Raw genomic sequence first — 23,265 nt, forward strand, 5'->3', positions numbered from 1 at the left:
AGGAATTATTATCTGGAGCTGTAAGTTAACTCTTTTTTTAGAGAGAGGTAGTGGGGGACAGCCCCCCGTAAAGTCAGAGGTGTAGGTGAGAGCACAAAGCAGAAAGTAGGCAGACTCTGGTTTTGGGGGTAGATGCTCGAGAATTTCCAGGGGGACTCCTGAGGCTTGATCCCGCCTTTGCGTATGCCGAGCCGCCTTCCTCATGACCTTTGCCAGGGGCGGAGCTTCTCACGCGGGCTCCCGGCAGGAGACCTCAGAAATCTTAGGGTGTCCTCTGCAAAGATGGAATTATTAACATTTATTTGGGTGGGAGAGGAGATTAAATTATGTTATGATGCTGTCTTCTTCTGATGCTTAACTTCTCTGTCTCACTTTTGTTGTATTTTTTAAATAATTTTTTATAATTAAATTTTGGCTGTGCTGTGTCTTTGTTGCTGAGCACAGACTTTCTCTACTCTTCATTGTGGCACAGGGGCTTCTCATTGCAGTGACTTCTCTTGCTGCCGAGCATGGTCTCTAGAGCACAGGCTCAGTAGTTCTGGCAAATGGGCTTTATTGCTGTGGGGCTTGTGGAATCTTCCCAGACCAGAGATCAAATCCGTGACCCCTGCATCAGCAGGCAGATTCTTTACCACTGGACCACCAGGTAAGTCCTGTCTTAGTTTTTTTTTTAACCTGGCAAAACATGGGTGATAACACTCATGGTATTTGCCTGGCAGTTGGTGAGTGTGAGTGAGTGTGAGCTCTTATAATTATGGGAACGGGTGAAAGTGTCACCCTGGTCATCTGAGGGGAGGGGTCTTGTAGCCAAGGGTCTGGGCAGGCCAGCTGGAGACGAACATGATGGGCAAGTCTTGCCTTGCAGGACCAGAAAGACTGGGTAGCAGTAACTCACGAGTGACATTCTGGAAAATGTCTTAATCCGAAGACAGGAATATTCAGAAGGCGTGGGCCTTGTGTCACAGTGATTGTCTCTGGGGGTCTGGGAGTGTGTCCTAGAGTTAAATGGCTTTGCTGAATGCCAAGCCTAGAAACAGGCTTCAGAGGGGATGCCTTACACTCATCTTGTTGAAGGAATTCCCTGTTGTGGTCCAGGCATTATTTTTGTCTATGTACTATCCTTAATTATAATATGAAAAGGAAAGACTGAAAAAAGATGAAATAAGAAAAGGCGTGTAGAAATTATCAGGGCAGAATTAGGACTGGCAGGTATAAGTTACAAAGACGTCTATATAAGCTTCATGTGAGCAGAAAAGGACTTTATATATTAAAAAAAAAAAAAAAAAAAAAAAAAGCTGGAGTGGGCTGCCATCCTCTCCTCTAGGGGATCTTCCTGATCCAGAGATCGAACTGGCGTCTTTACTTCTCCTCTCATGGCAGGCAGGTTCTTTACAACTAGTGCCACCTGGGAAGCCCCTTATAAGAAGCAGATCTCTCCACGTAAATGCAGTGAGCTATCTTGAGTGATATCAGACTCCATCTGAAGAAAGATGGAAGCATAATCCCAGATGGGTTGGCGGATGCAGGGGGCGGGGCACCAAGGAGTGTGGGCGTCTCTGGAGCCTGGATCAGGAGAGGAAGCGGATTCACTCCTTGGATCTCCAGAAAGAACACCATCTGCCAAACACCTTGATGTGAGCCCAGTGACACCATGTTGGACTTGTAACCTCCAGAACTGTATGAATGGGGGGAAAGTATATCATTAGGAATTCCCTGGCAGTCCAGTGGTTAGGGCTCTGTGCTCCCACTGCAGGGGCACAGGTTCAATCCCTGGTTTGTGAACTAAGATACTGCATGTCACATGGACAAAAAAAAAAGTATATCATCCTTGCATTCCGGGAGGTTACAGTTTGCCACCCCAGAAAAGGAAATTGGAAGAAACATGCCAAGTTGCTAAATAATGATTAAGTTTAGACTGCCAGACATGACCGAGGTGACTTAGCAGCAGCAGCAGCAGAGGGTAGAAAGGGCTTCTCTGATGCCTCAGACTGTAAAGAATCTGCCTGCAATGCAAGAGACATGGGTTTGATCTCTGGATTGGGAACCCTGGAGGAGGAAATGGCAACCCACTCCAGTGTTCTTGCCTGGGAAATCCCATGGACAGAGGAGCCTGGCGGGGCTACAGTCCAAGGAGTTGCAAAGAGTCAGACACCACTGAGTGTGTGGCTAACACTTTCACTTTCTATGGGTAGAAAATGGAATTCTTGATGATAGTTTTCTGTTTCATACTTTATCTTAATTTTCAAAATCATTATGGTGTGTAGTTACAAATGGAGGTACATTCAACGAACTGCGGGCGCACGGAGATGGAACCACTACTCATCTGCCTGTGGACCCCTGAGAGAGTTCGCCACTCGAGTGTGCTGAGGGCAAGGGCTGGAGAAGGAAGGACTTTATGGTGGAGGAGAGGCTTGTGCCAGGGCAGGAAGCGGGGATGGTAGCCTTTGTCTGGGGCTGAGCATAAGACTCTGTTCTTCAGTCTTAATGTTCCATCAGGGACTTCCCTGGTGGCCCAGTGGTTTGGACTCTGTGCTTCCACTTCAGGGGGTACAAGTTCAAACTCTGGTCCAGGAACTAAGATTCCGCATGACATGCAGTGTGGCAAAAAAAAAAAAAAAAAAAGGAACTAAGATTCCACATGACGTGCAGTGTGGCAAAAAAAAAAAAAAGGAACTAAGATTCCACATGACATGCAGTGTGGCAATAAAAAAAAAGGTTCTTTGGCAAAAAGACCCAAAGGAATGGGTCTCTGGGCATCAAGGAAGGTGGTCAGAGACGTTTTACGGAGCCAGGCAAGGCATTCCGGCAACTCGAAATTACAGCAAGTGGCTTCAGACTTGCTGGCTGGGAGGATGTGCTCATGAAATGGTTGTTTAAGGCTCAGGCCTTTTTGCTTCCCCCTCCCCTCCTGTTTCTTGCTGTACTGAGAGGGGCAGGGCCCTGGTCCCCAAATAGGGCCCTTGTATTTTGCAGCAGTTAGGGAACTGATAGGGTGACTTCTTTTTCTACTTTTTCTACTAACAGTACAATCATAAAAGAGAGCCATCGAATCTCATCCTGTGTCCTCCACCCTCCAGGGAGCCACTCCTTTTCCTGGTCTTTCTAGATCCTCAGGGGACTCAGAGGCCTGTGTGAGAAATAAAAAACAAAATAAAAACCCAATGAAAATCAAAAACCAGGGGCGAGTAAGGACTATTGCAATTGCCTTTATTTTCTTAAAGCATGTGGTTCTCTTGGTTCCTCTCCATCTTCATATTGTGGTGCCACATCCTGATCTCTGGATGTAGAACTGGTTTCCTTGATCCTGCTGTGGTTCGCTTCCATCCTTTAAGACAAGGGGCTTATTTTACCCTCTACAGTCAAAAGCCCTCGTGTTTGTTCTCAGGAGTTTCCACCCTCAACTGGTGCCATGGTTTGAGGTTCCCTGTTCCGTAGCTTGCAGGGAAGGGGGGTCCTGAGTTACATGCAGGGGAAGGTTATGGAAATCCCAGACAGTTGCGCTTGGGAGCGTTTTCTAGGTCTGTTGGCAGAAGAAGCAGAATTGTGGGCCAAGGAACCTGGGCCCTGGGGCTGGTGACTAAATGCTGACCTTAATTAATAGATCGACTTTTCAAGGCTTTACCTTTGCCTGGAGCTCCCCAGGGAGCTCAGTGGTAAAGAATCCACCTGATATTGTAGGAGACATGGGTTATATCCCTGGGTCAGGAAGATCCAGTGGAGAAGGAAATGGCAACCCACTCCAGTATTTGTGCCTGGGATAATCCCACAGACAGAGGAGCCTGGCTGGCTACAGTCCATGGGGTCATAAAGAGTCAGACATGACTTAGCAACTAAGCTACAACAATAAAGTTCAGTATTAATGAACTCTTAGTATTTGCTTCTCTGAGAAGCTTTTTTTTAAAAATCTCTCCTTCAATTCAAAATTATAATCTTGCTGAGTAGAGTATCCTAACTGGTAGGTTTTCCTGTTTCAGCAGTCTAAATATATATTACCGCTCCTTTCTGGCCTGTACAGTTTCTGCAGAAAAATCAGCTGACAGCCTTAAGATGCTTTTCTTGTATGCAGCTCTTGGGTTTTCTCTTTCTCTATTCAACTCTTGCCATTTTCATGATGACCTATCTTGGTGTGGGTCTGTTTGGGTTCATTTTGTTTGGGATCCTCTGTGCTTTTTGTCCCTGGATAGCTGTTTCCTCTTTCAGGCTTGGGCAGTTGGCAACCGTCATTTCACCAAGTGGCTTTCGGACAGCTTTCTCTCTCTTCTCCACCTGGGATATCTATAATGCTAATGTCCGTCGGCTTGATGTTGTTCTAGAGATACTTTAAATTGCTCTCATTAAATGTTTTTTTTCTTTTTGCTGTTCTGACTGGGCGATTTCCATTATTCTATCTTTCATATCACTTACGTATTCTTCTGTATCCCCTGGTCTACTGGTAATTCCATAGAGGGTATTTTTTCTTTTCAGTTATTGTCTCCTTCAGTTTTGTTTTTTTTTTTAACATGTTTTCTAATTCCTTGTTAAAATTCTCACTGTGTTCATCTAGGCTTTGCTTTTTTTTGATTTTTGTTTTTAATTGGAGGATAATTGCTTTACAGTGTTGTGCTGGTTTCTGCTGTCTCTGTCGGAAATTAAGTGAAACGGTTACCTGTTTAGGTGCGCCCTCGTGCAGGACTGTCCCTATTGTTTTTACGTGTGTGCCCAGTGGGAGAGCTGAGTCTGATGTGAGCATGAGTCCCGTCTTTTCCCTGGCTGTGCTGACAGCCATCAACTTGGTAGGAGGCGGAGGGGCTAAAGCCAGAGCCAGGCCTGAGCTGGGGCTTCTCTGCACAGTGGCCAGCATCACCCTATTCGGGCCGGGGGTGAGTCTCAAGCTGCTGGAGCAGAAACCCCCAGGGCCTCTGTAAGCAGCTCCGTTCCCGCTGTGTGTGTGTGTCCCTGCCCTCCCCAGCTGGCACCCTTGCCCCATAAGGGAGCTGGGCTGGAGCAGGAGGAGCTGGGCTGGGCACTGGGTGGGGCAGGGTCACGTGCCCAGGCACTCCTAGGAAACCAGCCGGAGTCCTGGGCAGTTTCAATCTGCCGCCTCCCTCCTGTTTTGGGAGTCAGCAAGTGTGTGCGCGTTCTTCAATGACATATCGGTCTCAAAGAGCCCCACTGTTAGTCCCACTGGTTTTGAATCTCTTGTCTTCCTAGTTTTGGACCCCACGTCAGCAGCACCCAGAATGTGGTTCGAACAGCTTACTCCCCAGGGACGATCTCTCAGGCCCTGTAACCCCTGTAACCCCCATCCTTCTCCGTGTCCCTTCCCAGGGGTGCGGGTCCTGACCTGATCGCCTCTCTTCTCTGCCTACCAGAGTTTATGTGCATTGCTCTGCCAGCCTCACTATGTAGATGTATTTTTTTTTCAAACTTTACATGTTTTATTTTGTACTGGGGTATAGCCGATTAACAATACTGCGGTAGTTTCAGGTGGACAGCGAAGGGACTCAGCCATACATATGCATGTGTCCATTCTCCTGCAAAACCCCCACCTTCCACCCAGGCTGGCACATAACACTGAGCAGAGTTCCATGTGCTCTACAACAGGTCCTTGTTGGTTATCCGTTTTGAATACAGCAATGTGTACACGACCTTCCCAAACTTCCTAACTACCTCTATCTCTTACCACCGCCCCCCACCCGCCGCAAGTCAACCATAAGTTCATTTTCTAAGTCTGTGAGTCTCTTTCTGTTTTGTAAATTCGTTTGTATCATTTGTAGATGTATGTTTGGATGGGTCATATGGAGAGATGAGCTCCTTGTCCTTCTACTCTGCCATCTTAATCTCCCTCCAAGCGTGTGTACAAGTTCTTATGTGGGCATAGATTTTCATTTCTCTCCATATAAAAGTGGGGGTAAAATTGCTGAGTCATGTGGAGGCCTTAGGATTCTTAAGAAGAGACACAGGGGCTTCCCTAGTGGCTCAGTGGTAAAGAATCCGCCTGCCAATGCAGGAGACGTGGGTTGGATCCCCGATGCCTCAGAGTAACTAAGCCTATATACCACAACTACTGAGCCTGTGCTCTAGAACCCGAGAGCCTCGACTACTGAGCCCATGTGTTGCAACTACTGAACCCATGCACCCTAGAGCCCATGCTCCACAACAAGAGAAGCCACCGTAATGAAAAGCACGTGCATTGCAACTAGAGCGTAGCCCCCGCTTGCTTGCCGAGACTAGAGCAAAGTCCACGCAGCAATGAAAACCCAGCACAGCCCAAATTAATTAAATAAATATTTTTTTTTTAAAAAAAGAAGAGACCTCGCCTTAGAGAATAAGCTCGAAAACACTTGAAGCACTTTGAATGACTCTTGCTGTTTAACTTGTTAATTTAGTGAGAGTCACATGTTTAGCTGGTTCTTTGAAGAATTGATGTTAATCAAATTTCTCTGTCTAATATAAGTGGGTGGGTTTTAGTCAGTTGTGTCTGACTCTTTGTGACCCCATAGACTGCAGACTGCCAGGCTCTTCTGTCCATGGAATTTTCCAGGAAAGAATCCTGGAGTAGGTAGCCATTGCCTTCTCCAAGTGATCGTCCTTACCCAGGGATTGAACCTGGGTCTCTTGCACTGCAGGCAGATTCTTTACCATCTGAGTCACCAGGGGAGTCCCCATCTAATGTAAACTAGCCAACAAAATTTAGCTCTCCACTGTAGAGTGATAAAGCCCTTGTTGGGTTGAGAAAGTTTCAACTGGGGGAGAGGGCCTGCTAGCTGATTTTAGCTGTAATTAACTCTCCGCTTCCTTCTTGGCTTTATGATGGGAATTTATTGTTCCTTTTGTATTACTCTTTTTTTTTTTTTTTTTTGGCTCTCCTTTTTTCTTCTTCACCTATGCCACCGCACATACTCCTATTTTATTCCTGCTTTTCTTTTCTTCTTCAAACTCCTGGTTGTATCAAAATGTTCCCCAGTCTTATGTTAGTTAAGACAATAAAATTATGAGACTCAAGTGAGTTTTCAGTTTCCTTTACAAGTATGTCATATTCAGATAAATATGGGCATTTATTCTAAAAGTCCAGATAAATGCTAGGCATTTATTCTAAAAGTTCTGTCATTACTGAAAATATTTTGTCCACTTATCATGCAGTGCATGCTGTGCTAAGTCACCTCAGTTGTGTCCTACTCTTTGTGACCCCATGGACCGTAGCCCACTAGGCTCCTCTGTCCATGGTATTCTCCAGGAAAGAATACTGGAGTGGGTTGCCATGCCTTCTTCCGGGGGAACTTCCTGACCCAGGGACTGAACTCATGTCTCTTATTAAATCTCCTGCATTGGCAGATGGGTTCTTTACCACTAGCCCCACCTGGGTAGCCCACGTAAAAGTTACTCTCAAAACCTGTCTGAGCCCTATGAGAAAACTAGTTTCTCTTCCTTGTAATCACACTGAGTATTTCAGGAATCTTGCCACTCTGCTTTTCTCATTTGTCTTCCTGTTTCCAGTTCTCTTATTAATGTGTTGCTCTAGTCCCCAAGCAAGAAGAGTTCTGGGTTCAGTGGGGCTCAAAGTACAGGGCAAGGCTTATGGTCATAGAGAGCCCAGCTGGGAAGGGAAGTTGGCCTGGCTCAAAAAGCCTTGACCTTTAAACAAAGCATGCTTGCTGCTGCTGCTGCTGCTAAGTCGCTTCAGTCGTGTCCGACTCTTTGCAACCCCATGGACTGCAGCCTACCAGGCTCCTCTGTCCATGGGATTTTCCAGGCAAGAGTACTGGAGTGGGGTGTCATTGCCTTCTCTGAAAGCATGCTTATGCAGCTCTTTTTAGTCTGTCCTTTCCTGTGTCCCATTTCTGCTCTGTGATTCCTCACCCACCTTTATAACAGAAAAGAACCATCAAATCCTAGGGCTGGGTCATAACCTTGAATTGCCCAACCCTCAGGGGTAACTTCCCTGGTGGCTCAGATGGTAAAGCGTCTGTCTACAATGCAGGAGACTCAGGTTCAATCCCTGGGTTGGGAAGATCCCCTGGAGAAGGAAATGGCAATCCACTCCAGTACTATTGCCTAGAAAATCCCATGGACGGAGGAGCCTAGTAGGCTACAGTCCATGGGATCACAAAGAGTCGGGCACGACTGAACGATTTCACTTTCACTTTTCATGGGTAACTTGGGGAGAACATGTAGAGAGAGGCCCTTCTGAGGCTCCATTTCCTTCTGCCCCTGGGTGGTTAGTTAATGTTCTACCAGCACTTCCCACTTGTCGGGGGGCCAGGACCATGTTCCAGCCCCACATCACTGCTCAGGGCAGAGGGCACTTTGTCCAGACAGCTTAGATTTCAGAGAGACCTGCCTCTGAGCTTCACACTTCACCTTAGAGTCTGTGTCCATTGTGGTCTTTTATCTTCTCAGGTCTCAGGTTCTGGCTCTTCTCTTCCTCACTGTTCTTGTGGGGGAGGGGTGTGTGAAATGAGAATGTCTGCTAATGGAGGAAAAAGGAAATCATTTTGTACAGCAAATAACAACCTAAAGCTGGGCTCCCTGCCCATTGTGATTCCCTCTCCTCCCCAGAAGTTTCTGAGCACCAAACCCCAGTGAGATGTGAGCTGATTGTACAAATCTGTCTACAGGATCTCCTCGGCAGTGGGGTTATGTTTGAAGGCTTTAATGTCCTGGCTACTATCTTACTTGCTTTTCTCTTTTCCAGAGGAGTCTACTTCTCACTAGTAAGTATGAGGCCCATGAGCTACAGATTCATCCTCATTTCACCCTTTATTGTGGAATAAGTGTGGCTGTGTCTGTTTACATAATACAGCAGTGGGGAGAGAGAGCAAGGAAGCAGTGGAGTGCCAGGGAGGGGAGCCGAGAGCACCTTTAGTGAATGAACAGCTCTGCAGCAGAGTGAAGGGCGAGGTGCCAACAAGGAAGGAAGCGACAGGAAGCCGAAGAGTTGTAGGCATTGAGAGTCTAATCCCTAGGGGAACAAAGAGGGGGCTAGACAGAGCCTTTGGGTGGTCCCAGCTCTGCTGCCTGAAAGAAGAGTTGCCTGATTTTCTCCTGTTGTAGTCATGGCCTTAGGCTTCCCTGGTAGCTCAGTTGGTAAAGAATCTGCCTGCAATGCAGAAGACTGTCTGCAATGAAGGAGAGCTGGGTTCAACCCTTGGGTTTGGAAAATCCCCTGGAGAAGGAAATGCCAACCCACTCCAGCATTCTTGCCCGGGAAATCCCATGGACAGGGGAGCGTGGCAGGCTACAGTCCATGGGATTGCAGGAGCTGGACAGGACTTGGAGACTAAACCACTAAATCCATAGGGGAATAAAGAGGTGGATAGACAGAGCCTTTGGGTGGTCCCAGCCCTGCTGCCTGCAAGAAGAGTTGCCTGATCCCTGCCTTTTATGGGCAGATTCTGGGCTTAGGTTCTGGGCTGCAGAGATCAATAGGCGTGGCCCCTACTGTACAAGTGTACACTCTAACTAACCAAAAGAAGATAGTAACAAATAGAAATCAGATGAGATTTTCAAGATGTGTGGTATCGTGGGCTGAGATTACTGCTTCCATCACTGACAGCTAATGTTTATTCTTCCCCCATTTGCTTCTAAGCGCTCTGCACGTGGATTAACTCACTGACTCCTGACAACAGTCCCGGGAGGTAGGTATTGTTACAAGTCCCCTGTCATGGTGAAGAATCAGAGGCACAGGGACAACACACACAGCTTGCCTGAGGTCTCCCAGTAGGGACTCAGGAGCAGGCGCTCCAGCACGGCTGGTCTGGCTCTAGGACAGGTGCTCTGAAGTAATACAGCTTCTAGTAAGTCATCTGAAGACCACAGAGCTCTGTGACTTCACATTCACATGCCTTCGGGTCTACTTGCCCACCCCTTTGCCTGGAAGACACTTTCTTATAGACTCCGGTCAAGGGAGACTCCTTTGACATCTTGTCTGACTCCTGTGTATCCCGAGGTGGTCAGTGTCCTCAGAGCTTGACTAGCACTTTGCGTATGTTTTGTTCAACTGCTTCACGGTCTGTTTGTTGGGATATCTGACTCTTTGTGTTATAAGCTTCTGGAGAGGAAGTACCTTTTTATTTTGGAAAATTTCAAAAATAGTTGCAAAAATGAAAGCCATAATATAATGAATCTACCTGTACTTATCGTGTAACTACAACAGTGATCATTCTGTGGCCAGTCTTGCAGCATCTATACTTCCTCTCCAACCTAGATTTGTTTTTTTTTGTCGTTTTATTTTTGGCTGTGCTGGGTCTTTGTCACTGTGTGCACATTTTCTCTAGTTGCGGCGGGCAGGGGCTACTCTTCAGTGGGGTGCATGGGGTTCTCATCGCAGTGGCTTCTCTTATCACAGACCACAGGCTGTAGGCGCACAGCCTTCAGTGGTAGCAGCACACGGCTCAGTACTGAGGCTCACAGGCATTAGAGCACAGGCTCAGTAGTTGTGGGGCACGGGCTTAGTTGCCCCTCAGCATGGGGGATCTTCCTGGACGAGGGATCGAACCCATGACCCCTGCATTGGCAGACAGATTCTTAACCAGTAGACCACCAGGGAAGTCCCAGCCGGCATTGTTTAGAAACAAATCCCAGATATCACATCACTGCCTCTGGAAATATTTCATTTGTGTTACTAAAATAGAAGGGGTCTTTAAAAAACATAATCCTGGTATCATTGTCCCACTAAAAAGTTATATTTCGTTAAGTATCATAAAGTATTCAATGTTTGAATTTTAGCAATTTTCTCACAATTTTTCCCTTCCCGTCTCATTCTTCTTTATTCTTTCATTTCCTCTATATCTCCCCTCCCTTTTTTAGAGTCGAATTTTTTGAATAAAGATGCAAATAAGGGCTTTATTTTATAATCACCACATTGTTCTCAGCAAGTGGCTTAGTGCTTGTCACATAGTAAATCCTCAGTGAATGATGCTGAATGAACGAATCAGCAGAAGTCTATAACAAATCCTGGTTGAATTACTGCAGCCTTACTGTCGCTTTTGGTTGGGTTGTCTGGATGGCTTTTGGTTTCTGATGACTTTAGTTAGGAGTTAACTTCGGTGCTAGCTACTCTCAGTGCCTGTGACCACGACTAAAGGTCTGAGGGCAATATATGCACCTGTGACTCAGATTTACAGGTGAGCAGGGAAGGGGCCCTTGCTTTCTCATCTCTGTTTTTTGTCTTCAGTGTCTTATAACATCAACTTGAGTCTGGACCGACCAGGTTTGGCTTTTTTGCTTCTGTAGAACAGAGACCCTGAAGGAGCTCCCTGAGAACAAGAACAGCTTACATATGGTGCTGTAAGCGGCATTCTAGGATGGAACCTCAAGACTTACTCCTAATCCCTGGACTGAGAACATGTGATGAGTAATCCTATGGGTAATTGTGTTAAGTTACGTGACAAAAGGGATTTTGCAGGTATACTGTAAGTAGGGTCACTCATCAATTTACTTTGAATTTAACAAAAAGAGATGTGATCTAAGTGGGCTTAATGTAATCACAGGAGCACTTTGAAAGCAGACTGTTTTGAAAGCAGCTGGCCTCAGAAAAGAAATCAGTGAGATTAGAAGTATAAGAGGGATTGGGTTTAAGGGATGTTCTCTGAGTTATACTTCTCTGAGTCACTGAGATAGAGGGAGCCTCATGCCTAGAACCTGAGAAGGTCTTCTAGGAGCTGAGAGTGTTAGTACTATGAAAATGCAGAGTTGCCTTATGGCCTCAGAACAGGCTGTTCCTAAGCTGATGTGACTTCTAGCTGAAGGAGGTGGCAGGTGGTGGGCAGGTTGGGGGCCCATGATTAAGACTTAAGGATTTCGCTTCCCTCAGTCTGTGGTCCAGACCCCAGTGCATTAGACCGAGGTGGTGGTGGGGCAGGGTGGGGGGGGGGGGGTTGAGGGGAGGCCTCAGCGCACTTCTGAAGATTTCTGCCAGTTCACAAAGCCTGAGTTTTGCCCAGGTGTGTCTCTCAGCAGCAGGCTCCAAAGGCAGGAGGGGCTGAAGCCCACAGCACCCAGAGCACCAGAGGCAGGGAAAGTCTCACCATAGGAGATGCCTGCATCCATAACAGAGGCAGGAGGGGGAAGGAGGCAGGATGAGGAAAGGGCTCCTGGAGGCTCGGCCATCTCACGGCTGCCTGACTTGTGTGGCCTCGGAGGGGCCATGTCTCTGGGGACCCTTACATGACTAGGAAGGGTGTGAGGACCTGTGCCAGACTGAGGGTGGGGACTGAGATCACCTCTCATATTTCAGAAGGTAGGGATTCCCTGGTCGGTCAGGGCACGTGGTGGAACAAACCAGCTCTCACTCAGTTCCAATCTGGCCTTTCGGCACTCAGATATTTTTGAAGGCTTTGGAAATGTAAGAAGGACTGATGGTGTTGTGTGTTATAACTTCCCACCTTTTCATGGTTGCAGCTTTCTCTGGGTACCAGGTGTGACAGTTATGAATATGCCTCTCAGGTGTCTTGGGCTGGGGATTTACTGATGGAAGGCCTCTGAATTCACTGCCCCTTTGCACAGAGGAAACACTTCACACCAGCTCCCAGTAGAGATGTGGATTCTCAATCTCAATTCTGAGAAATGATCTTTCTCCACACTAGGGCACTGATCTTCCCTGCTCTACCAGGGAATCCTGGGTTTCCAAACAAATCTCTACCTCTAGAGTTTTTAGTGTCCCAGCCTCAGTTTGGGATAAGTCTTCACACCTTGCCTAGCCACGTAAGATTCCCTGGAGACACAGCCCCAGGAGACACACTCACCATATTTCTATACATACACAGTGAACAGTATGAAAAGGAAAATTTCAAAATTCCATGTACAACAGCATCAATAAGAATAAAATACTTAGGAATTAACTTAACCAGGTAAGTGACAGACTTGTACACAGAAAAACTAAAAAACAATTTTTAAAAAGGAGAATACAGAGTAACAGAAGTTAAAGAAGACATAAATAAGTGGAAAGATATTCTGTGCTCATGTACTAGAAGACGTGATATTTTTAGATGACAATACTAATGAAAATGTAGTGGATGTATATGGGTAATGATTCCCTGCCCAGGAACTGAACCTGGTTAGCCAACATCCGCTGGATCATCGAAAAAGCAAGAGCATTCCAGAAAAACATCTATTTCTGCTTTATTGACTATGCCAAAGCCTTTGACTGTGTGGATCACTATAAACTGTGGAAAATTCTGAAAAAGATGGGAATACCAGACCTGTATACAGGTCAGGAATCAACAGTTAGAACTGGACATGGAACAACAGACTGGTTCCAAATAGGAAAAGGAGTACATCAAGGCTGTATATTGTCACCCTGCTTATTTAAATTATATGCAGAGTACATCATGAGAAACACTGGGCTGGAGGAAGCGCAAGCTGGAATCAAGATTGCCGGGAGAAGTATCAATAACATCAGATATGCAGATGACACCACCCTTATGGCAGAAAGTGAAGAAGAACTAAAGAGCCTCTTGATGAAAGTGAAAGAGGAGAGTGAAAAAGTTGGCTCAAAGCTCAACATTCAGAAAACTAAGATCATGGCATCCGGTCCCATCCCTTCATGGCAAATAGATGGGGAAACAATGGAAACAGTGGCTGACTTTATTTTTCTGGGCTCCAAAATCACTGTGGATGGTGATTGCATCCATGAAATTAAGAGATGTTTGCTCCTTGGAAGGAAAGTTATGACCAACCTAGACAGCATATTCAAAAGCAGAGACATTACTTTGCCAACAAAGATCCGTCTAGTCAAGGCTATGGTTTTTCCTGTGGTCATGTATGCATGTGAGAGTTGGACCGTGAAGAACGCTGAGCGCAGAAGAATTGATGCTTTTGAACTGTGGTGTTGGAGAAGACTCTTGAGAGTCCCCTGGACTGCAAGGAGATCCAACCAGTCCATCCTAAAGGAGATCAGTCCTGGGTGTTCATTGGAGGGACTGATGTTGAAGCTGAAACTCCATATTTTGGCCACCTGATGCAGAGCTGACTCATTTGAAAAGACCCTGATGCTGGGAGGGATTGAGGGCAGGAGGAGAAGGGGACGACAGAGGATGAGATGGTTGGATGGCATCACCAACACAATGGACATGGGTTTGGGTGGACTCCGGGAGCTGGTGATGGACAGGAAGGCCTGGCGTGCTGCGGTTCATGGGGTCACAGAGTCAGACACAACTGAGCGACTGAACTGAACTGAACTGAACTGAATGAAAACCAGGAATCCTAGTCGTGAGGCCACCAGGGGCTAGAGGCAAGGTTCCCCTGGCTTTACCCCCCACTGAAAGCAAGAATGTTTCAAGGAGGCAAAAACTAAAAACAATAACAAATTTTATTAGAGACACAGCATAATATGTGGGAGAGCACACAGAGAAGCAGTTTGTTTATTCAAGATAGAAACAAGGCAGAAATACACTCCCAGAGAAGAATGCGGGTGTCCTGAATGAGAAGCACAGTTAAGACATGATTTAAATCAGTCATCCAGGACAGTCCTTCTGGGTCTTTGTTTACCTTTGGCCAGTTATATAACTTCTTTTTCCACATCAGACCTGTCCTAGGAGCCACCCCAAGTCACATGGGTAACTTTTTGCTGAGATGGATCCCACCGCAGAGGCATGTCCACATGTATTGGGTGACGAACCCCCTCCCTTTTTGACTCCCAAGGAACCTTCTTACACAGGTACATAAAGGGAAGTTTTCCTTGACCTCAGGAGTGGTCGTATTATCTCTTTACTTCAGCAGAGCTCAGCTCCTGCCACTAGCTCTATCCTCAGAGTGTCTGGATGAGAACAAAGCTTCGATTTTCCTCCACTGGACAGACGCCAGCAGTTTGGATCAGGGACCCATCCGTCTCCTACATCAACCTTGGTAAAAGCAATTTTAGAGGAAGAAGAGAAAGAAAGAAAGCATGGAGGAGTGAGTGAAAGGTGAAAAAATAGAAAAAAAAAAATTCTGGGCTTCCCTGGTGGTCCAGTGGTTAACAATCTGCCTGCCAATGCAGGGAACAGGAATTTGATCCCTGGTTTGGGAAGATCCCACATGCCTCGGGGCAACTAAGTCCATTGGCCACAACTCCTGAGCCAGCACTCTAGAGCCCATGCTCTGTAACTAGACAAGCCACTGTGATAAGCCTGTACACTGCAGTGAAGAGCAGCCCCCCTGCACTCCGCAACAAGAGAAAGCCACAAGCAATGAAGACCCAGGGCAGCCCAAAAAAAAAAAAAAAAAAAAGTGTCCAGGGACTTCCCTGGTGGTCCAATGGTTAATAATCCACCTTCCAATGCAGGAGATGCAGGTTTGATCCCTGGTCAGGGAACTAAGATCCCACATGTGGTGGAACAATGAAGCCCTTGTGCCATAGCTAAGACCCAACACAGCCAAATAAAATAGACAAATAAGTAAATTTAAAAAAAAGAAAATATGTCCAGATAGTTGAAGATGCTTGACCCAGAAGGGAAGAAGCAGTGAATGGGATGGAAGATCAAGGAAGTGAGTTTTTTTAGCAGATTGTTTTAGAGGATGTGGGGGGTGGGGGATAAAGCAGATGCAGAGGGGGAAGTTGAAGGCTGGCAGGGCACAGAGAGTAACACCATGAAACCATGAAACCACATCTCTGGATGTGAATGTCCACTTGGCGAATGACTATTGTAGATTCTTTAAAGTTCGAGTTCGCAGTGTAGAGAGAACTGGGGTTTAGGGTCAGGGTTAGGGCTTAGCCTGGTCAGGATCAGGAACTGATTGTGAGAAGATGCTGATAGTCAGAATGTGGGCTTGACCTGGGATCAGAGTTAAGAATCAGTCTGGTTCTGGGATCAGATTAGAGGTTGATGTCCAAAAGAGAGAGGCTGATCTTTAGATATTACAAACCTAAACCTCATTCTGTCTCTAGTATTTTCCCTCCTTCTCCATTCTGTAGTGAATTTTCTTTTGGTTCTATCTTTCATTTCTCTCCCTCCCCTTCTTTCTCTCTTTTCTCTCCTCTCTTTTTCTTAATCCCTCTTCTTTCTCCTCCACCTTTGCAACTCAAAGTAGAAGAATTTAAACAGCTTGAAAAGTTGATTCTTTGCTAACTGAAATTGACTTTAGTCCCAACAGGAATAATATAGAAACCAAAGGAGCATTAGTTGGTTCAAGGCTCTACAAATATATAAGTAAAATCTAAATTCCAATACTTGTTTTTTAACCCACTGTTGAGTTTTTGTAATGAATCAGGAACTTCTGATTGAGGTTTTTTTTTTTTAGGCTAGAACAAAACAAGCTTTACTCAGTGCGAAAGAATGGAGAAGCTGGAACTGGTTCACAAATTAACTTCTCTGAAATTGATTTTTAAAATCTTGTAACCTTGTTTCACAAATATCCTTGGGCAAAAGCCTTAACATTCTGTAAGAGGAAATCAGACTTGGCTAATCCTCAACAGGTTCTGAAAAAGTACAGTTGCAAGTTGATAAATGCAGATACATTTTAATATCAAACAGTAGGGATAGTAAGCCATCAACCATATAGGAAGTAGCCATAAATTAGAAAAAAGAACAAACCATTTAAACTACAAAAGAGTTATACTAGAAATCTCCCCCCTGGAAATATTAAAATGTCTTCTAAGTAACTCCTGGGTGATTGCATTCAGAAAATAATGACTGTAAGAATGTTTATGTTTCAAACCCAGTATATTACAACATGGAACATCTTACAGAGTCTAATAGAATCACAGGGCAGAACTTGTTTTGGAGAAAATTCATGCCTTCTTCTGAAGATTGCAATCAGACATTTGGAAAGGGGCTGTAGGCTTGTTGTTATTGTTGTTTAGTCACTAAGTCATATCTGATTCTTTTAAGACCCCATGACTGTAGCCTGCCAGGCTCCTCTATCCATGGGATTTCCCAGGCAAGAATACTAGAGCTGGTTGCCATTTTCTTTTCCAGGGAATCTTCCTGGCCCAGGGATTAAACTTGCATCTCCTACATTTGCAGGCAGATTCTTTACCAGTGAGCCATCTAGGCTTCTTACTGGGCCCCAGTGGAGGCTGAATGCCTGGTGTGCTGGAAATGCTAATCCCAGTATGAAGGTATTAGGAGCTGGGGTCCTCGGGAGGTCATTAGATCATGAGGGTGGAACTCTAATGCTGGGATTCGTGCCCATATTCATCAAAATTCTTCAGAGAAACAGAATCAATAGGGCATAAACAGATATGTGTGTATGTGTGTATTAGTCACTCAGTTGTGTCAACTCTTTGTGACTCCATGGACTGTAGCCCACCAGGCTCCTCTGTCCATGAAATTTCCCAGGCAAGAATACTGGAATTGGGTAGCAATTCCCTTCTCCAGGGGATCTTCCAGAACCCAGGGATCAAACCTGGGTCTCCTGCATTGCAGGTGGGTTCTTTACCATCTGAGCCACCTGGGAAACCCAAACAGATATATAGAAACATATGTAGATATATTATGAAGAATTGGTTCATGAAATTATGGAAGCTAGGAATTCCAAGGATCTACTGTCTGTAAGCTGGAGGCCCAGAAAATTTGGCAGTACAGTTGAAACTTCAAGCCTGTTAACTTGGGGAGCAAGCAGTCTAAGTCCCAGTCTAAGGTAGAAGCCCTGAAATAAGAAGGCCCGATAAGACTGAAGGCGGGAGGAGAAGGGGATGACAGAGGATGAGCTGGTTGGATGGCATCACCGACATGATGGACACGAGTTTGAGTAAACTTCAGGAGTTGGTGATGAACAGGGAGGCCTGGCGTGCTGCAGTGTATGGGGTCGCAAAGAGTTGGACACGTCTGAGTGACTGAACTGAAATGAACTGCTGTCCCAGGGGAGGATACGGTGATGTCTCAGCTCCAGCAGAGAGCAAATTCTTCCTTCTGCTACCTATTTGTTCTACTCAGGCCCTCAATGAACTAGAAGAAGCCCACTTGCTTCTACAAGGGCCATCTTTATTCATCTTTAAAAGACACTTGCTCCTTGGAAGAAAGGCTATGACAAACCTAGACAGCAAAATTAAAAAGCAGAAACATCACTTTGCCCACAAACATCTGTATAGTCAAAACTATGGTTTTTCCAGCAGTCATGTTAGAATGTGAGAGTTGGGCCATAAAGAAGATTGAGTGCTGAAGAACTGATACTTCAAACTGTGGTGTTGGAGAATACCCTTGAGAGTCCCTTGGACAGCAAGGAGATCCAACCAGTCAATCCTAAGGGAAATCAATCCTGAATATTCATTGGAAGGACTGATGCTGAAGCTGAAGCTCCAATACTGTGGCCACCTGATGAGAAGAGCCGACTAATTAGAGAAAACCCTGGTGCTGGGAAAGATTGAAGGCAGGAAGTGAAGGGGACAATGGAGGACAAGATGGTTTTGGATGGAATCACCGACTCAGTGGACATGAGTTTGAGCAAGCTCCAGCAGATGGTGAAGGACAGGGAAGTCTAGTGTGCTGCAGTCCATGGGGTTGCAAAAAGTTGGACGTGACAGTGACTGAACAACAACAAAAATCTTTATTCAGTACACCAATTCAAATGCTATTGTCTCCTGGAAACACCCTTACAGAAACACCCAAAAATCATGTTTTACCAGCTATCTGGGCACCCCTTAGATGTGGCAAGTTGAACATTAATTATCACAGTGCCCTTTTATGAGGAAGGCAGAGCCAGTTGGCTCTCCTCCAGCCATGTGAGGATGCAATGAGAAATCTACCATCTGCAGTCCAGAAAAGGGTCCTCGCCAGAACCTGATCACATTAGCACCCTGAGCACTTCCAGCCCCCAAAACTGTAAGAAATAGTTCTATTCTTTTTTTAAAAAATAATTGATTTATTTAATTTTCACTTCGCTGGGTCTTCATTGCTGCAGGTGGGCTTTCTCTAGTTGCTGTGAGCCAGGGCTACTCATTGTTACAGTGGGCAGGCTTCTCACTGAAGTGACTTCTCTTGTGGAGCACCGGCTCTAGGTGCACAGGCTTCAGCAGTTGTGGCAACATTGGCTTAGTTGCCTCACAGCATCTGGAATCTTCCTGAACTAGGGATTGAACCCCTGTCCCCTGCACTGGCAGGTGGAGTATTAATCATGGGATCACCAGAGAGATCCTCCCATGAAGTATTGCTTCCAACTAGAGGATGTATTTTAAGGCAAAGGAACTGAGGCAGTTAAACTTCCCTCATGGAGCTCACTGACCTTCCAGGTACCCCCGTACACAGACACAGTTGGCTTATCAGAAGGGTCGAATGGCCATGATGGCTTTTGAAGGCACCAGGAAGAGAAGGTACCTTGCCACCCAATAGGAGATGCTCTAGGTCTCAAACTGGCCAGTCTATCGTGTCACCTGCCCTAGAGCCAGAATGCAGGGGTCCATGACACAGGGGAGGATAAGGGAGTGTCCCCGCCCATCAGTACACATGACAACCCACTTAAAGCATCTTTGCTCCTGGTCTCTGTGACCTTGGGCTCTGTGTGGGTGAGAAACCCAATCAGAGCTCTAATCAACCAGAAGCCAGGACTGCCCCCATGCTATTTTGTGTTCCTCGTGCTGCTGAAACAAGAGGTGGAGAAGACGACCAGAGGGACTGTGACCACCAGAGGGAGGCTGGTTTGCCAGGTCAAGGAGGACTACGTTTGGAAGCCAGGGGATGCGTTGTGGGTAATACTGACTCGCCGGTGGCCCTGTTTAGCAGAAAGTGGCCAAAAGCCAATAAAGACAAGACTATTGAACACTTACTTCCCTTAGGAATGAAACCTTGTGTCTCAACGATGTCCAGAGGAGGTGTTGGCAGGTGGTAAGAGAACGTAGAAGGGGTGGTAGAAGCAGGCGGCTCTCATCACCACCAGCCGCACAGTCAGGGCCTTTGCAGCTCTGTTATAGGTTTTCCCCCATCTTCCTCTGACTGTGGTTCATGAAGAACTGACCATCTAAAGCTGTGGGCGGGTGACCCCTTGCCATTAGCACAAGGCAGTTCTATGATTAAGTAACAGACGGGAATTGTGTGTCTTCTGTATTGCGGACTCAAGGGGTGGGTTGTGCGGTTTCCTTTTTCACATTCATTCTCTCCCCTTCTCCCCCTGCCCTGTGCTGTGGGGACTGTTAGTGGGATCTCCCACCTTCCAGCTGGGTTCGGTCGATGGGGAGCCCCAGCAGGAGACCACAGGGAGGACACTGAGTGAAGTTGGGGTGTTAATTCCCCAGCTCGCTCCCTGTACTGTTGCTGTTGGCTGTGTGAATTTTTCAGCCTGAAGTTGGAGCTCCTGTCAAATAGCCATCTCCAAAGAGGGTTCTCTGAGTCTCTGTCTTGCAACCCCTCCGTGTTGCAGTAAAGCAGCAACAGAAACACAGTGGTATCAGAACCAGGAAACTGCTCTAACCCTTATGTCTCCATAACAGTCTCATGCTTTTGCAAATTGTCTCATTTAAAATCTCTTTTCAAGTTATGCAGGTGGAATGGGTCCCCATTTGAGCTGGGGCCCTGACTGCTAGGGAGAATCTATATTGGTTGAAGTATACCTTCACCTCCGAGGTCATGGTCATGGGCACGTACTTTTGACTGTAGCACCCTGGGGCTTCCCAGGTGCTGCTAGTGGTTAAAGAAAACAAAACCAGAAAAAACCTGCTGCCGATGCAGGAGACTAAGAAATGCAAGTTGGATCCCTGGGTCAGGACCATCCCCTGGAGAAGGACATGACAACCCACTCCAGTATTCTTGCCTGGAAAATCCCATGGACAGAAGAGCCTGGTGGGCTACAGTCTATGGGGTCACACAGAATTGGACACGACTGAGCGACTAACACTTTCAGATTTTCACTTTTACTTTTCACAAAAGGGCAGAAATGAGTTCCAGGCAGAGGACCAAGAACGTGCAAAGGCCAGGGGGTAAGACAGTTGAGTCAAGTAAAGTTCAACTAACTCACTTGGGTGATTAAATGAGCTAAGACACCTGAAGTACCCTGTACACAGTGAGTGCTACGTAAAGGCCAGGAGTTATAATTATCGCACACCAGAGAAGGCAATGGCACCCCACTCCAGTACTCTTGCCTGGAAAATCCCATGGGCGGAGGAGCCTGGTGGGCTGCAGTCCATGGGGTCGTTAAGAGTCAGACATGACTGAGCGACTTCACTTTCACTTTTCACACATTGGAGAAGGAAATGGCAACCCACTCCAGTGTTCTTGCCTGGAGAATCCCAGGGACGGGGGAGCCTGGTGGGCTGCCGACTCTGGGGTCGCACAGAGTCGGACACGACTGAAGCGACTTAGCAGCAGCAGCAGCAGTGTGCACACATCCAGGGTATACCAACTTGGGCATATTAGTGGTGGAGTAATATTCTCTCCTCCTGACAACACAGGCAATCCATAACCTCAAGCCTTGATTACAGCTCTGCTGCTGCTGCTGCTAAGTTGCTTCAGTCGTGTCCGACTCTGTGTGACCCCATAGACGGCAGCCCATCAGGCTCCCCTGTCCCTGGGATTCTCAAGGCAAGAACACTGGAGTGAGTTGCCATTTCCTTCTCCAATGCATGAAAGTGAAGAGTGAAAGTGAAGTCACTCAGTCGTGTCCGACTCTTAGTGAGGCTATGGACTGCAGCCCACCAGGCTCCTCTGTCCATGGGATTTTCCAGGCAAGAGTACTGGAGTGGGGTGCCATTGCCTTCTCCAATTACAGCTCTAGTGAGCTGTAATGGACAGGCAAGAAACCACACACATTTGAAGTATATAGTTCGATGAGTTTTCATGTGTCCACACACTCTGTAAGGTCATCAGCACAGTTCAGATAGTGAATGTATCCATTCCACCCAAGTTTCCACATGGGGACTTCCACATGGGGACATCCTGGCTGGCCCCATGGTGAAGAATCTGCCTTGAAATACAGGGAACTCGGGATTCTATCCCTGGTCTGGGAAGATCCCACATGCCTCAGGGCAACTAAGTCAACTAAAGAAAAAAAGAAGGAGAATCTGAAATTTTGAACAATTTTACATGTTTACCTAAAATTTTTCCACATGAGCCTTTGTAATCCCTACCTCTGTACTCAGCCCCACCCCGACAGTACCCAGGCACTCACTCACCTTCTTTCAGTTACTATAGATTAGTTTGTAGTTTCCAGAATTGTATATAAATGAAATCTTATAGTATGTTCTCTTTTTTCATCTGGCCTCTTTCATTCAGTGCAATAATTTTTTATTGAAATGAAATTCACCAAATGGAAACCATTTTAAAGTGAACAATTCCGTGGCATTTAGCTCAGTCACAAGGTTGTATGACCACCACCTGCTGCTGCTGCTGCTAAGTCGCTTCAGTCGTGTCTGACTCTGTGTGACCCCATAGACGGCAGCCCACCAGGCTCCCCCGTCCCTGGGATTCTCCAGGCAAGAACACTGGAGTGGGTTGCCATTTCCTTCTCCAATGACCACCACCTAGATAGTCCTAAAATGCTTTCATCGCTTCCAATAAAACTCTACTTATTAAGAGGTTGCTCCCAATTCCCCCATCCCCTAACCCCCGGAAACCACCAATTATGTCTCAATGGATTTACTTATTCTGACTATGTCATCAATGAATCATACAATATGTGACTTTTTGTGTCTGGCTTCTTCCAGGAATGGCTACCTACTCCAGTATTGCCTGGAGAAACCCATGGACAGAAGAGCCTGATGGGCTACAGTCTATGGGGTCGCAAAAGAGTCAAACACAACTGAGCGACTAAACAATAACAGCAACAACCTATGGGCCTCTTTGTCCCTCTTCCTTCTTCCTCCAGGGACATTGCTTCAGTACGCACACAACTCCAGAGGGTGCCATTCACACAGCTACCATGTGAATCATAGCGCACAACCCATACAAATATAGTGATGGCACCGTGGGACCTTTCCTTCCTCCCTTCCTTCAATAAATATTGAGCATCTAGGCTCCGTCACGATAGTGGTGGAGACTCAGTGGCAGATGACCAGAACATGCCTCTGTCCATGGAGCAAATTTTACACCTGCAAAACAGGGGCTTCCCTGGTGGCTCAGTGGTAAATCTGCTCTGTCAGTGCAGGAGATGTGGGTTCGGTCCCTGATCCGGGAAGATTCCACATGCCTCGAAGCAAGTAAGCCTCTGTGCTGTAACTATCGAGTCTTTGCCCTAGAGACTGGGAACTGCAATTACTGAGCCCACGGGCCCCAACTGCTGAACCTGTGCACCCTAGCACCCATGCTCCGCGACAAGAGAAGCCACCACAATGAGAAGCCCGTGCACCGCAATGAAGAGTAGCCCCTGCTCTCCGCAACTAGAGAAAAGCCTGCGCACCCATGAACACCCAACACAGCCAAAAATATAAATAAGCAAAAT

General features: G+C 46.5%; 1 long non-coding RNA gene across 1 annotated transcript; it reads left to right on the top strand.

Annotated features, from left to right (window-relative positions):
- Positions 1–6,337: 6,337 nt before the first annotated feature.
- Positions 6,338–23,251, top strand: LOC129631570 (uncharacterized). The gene is made up of 6 exons (XR_008704084.1): positions 6,338–6,653; positions 8,539–8,693; positions 9,569–9,617; positions 11,215–11,335; positions 14,698–14,885; positions 22,532–23,251. It is a non-coding gene; the product is annotated as an uncharacterized LOC129631570 (long non-coding RNA).
- The last annotated feature ends 14 nt before the right edge of the window (positions 23,252–23,265 follow it).

The sequence above is a fragment of the Bubalus kerabau genome, chromosome 17, assembly GCF_029407905.1.
Source record: "Bubalus kerabau isolate K-KA32 ecotype Philippines breed swamp buffalo chromosome 17, PCC_UOA_SB_1v2, whole genome shotgun sequence".
Taxonomy (NCBI): domain Eukaryota; kingdom Metazoa; phylum Chordata; class Mammalia; order Artiodactyla; family Bovidae; genus Bubalus; species Bubalus kerabau.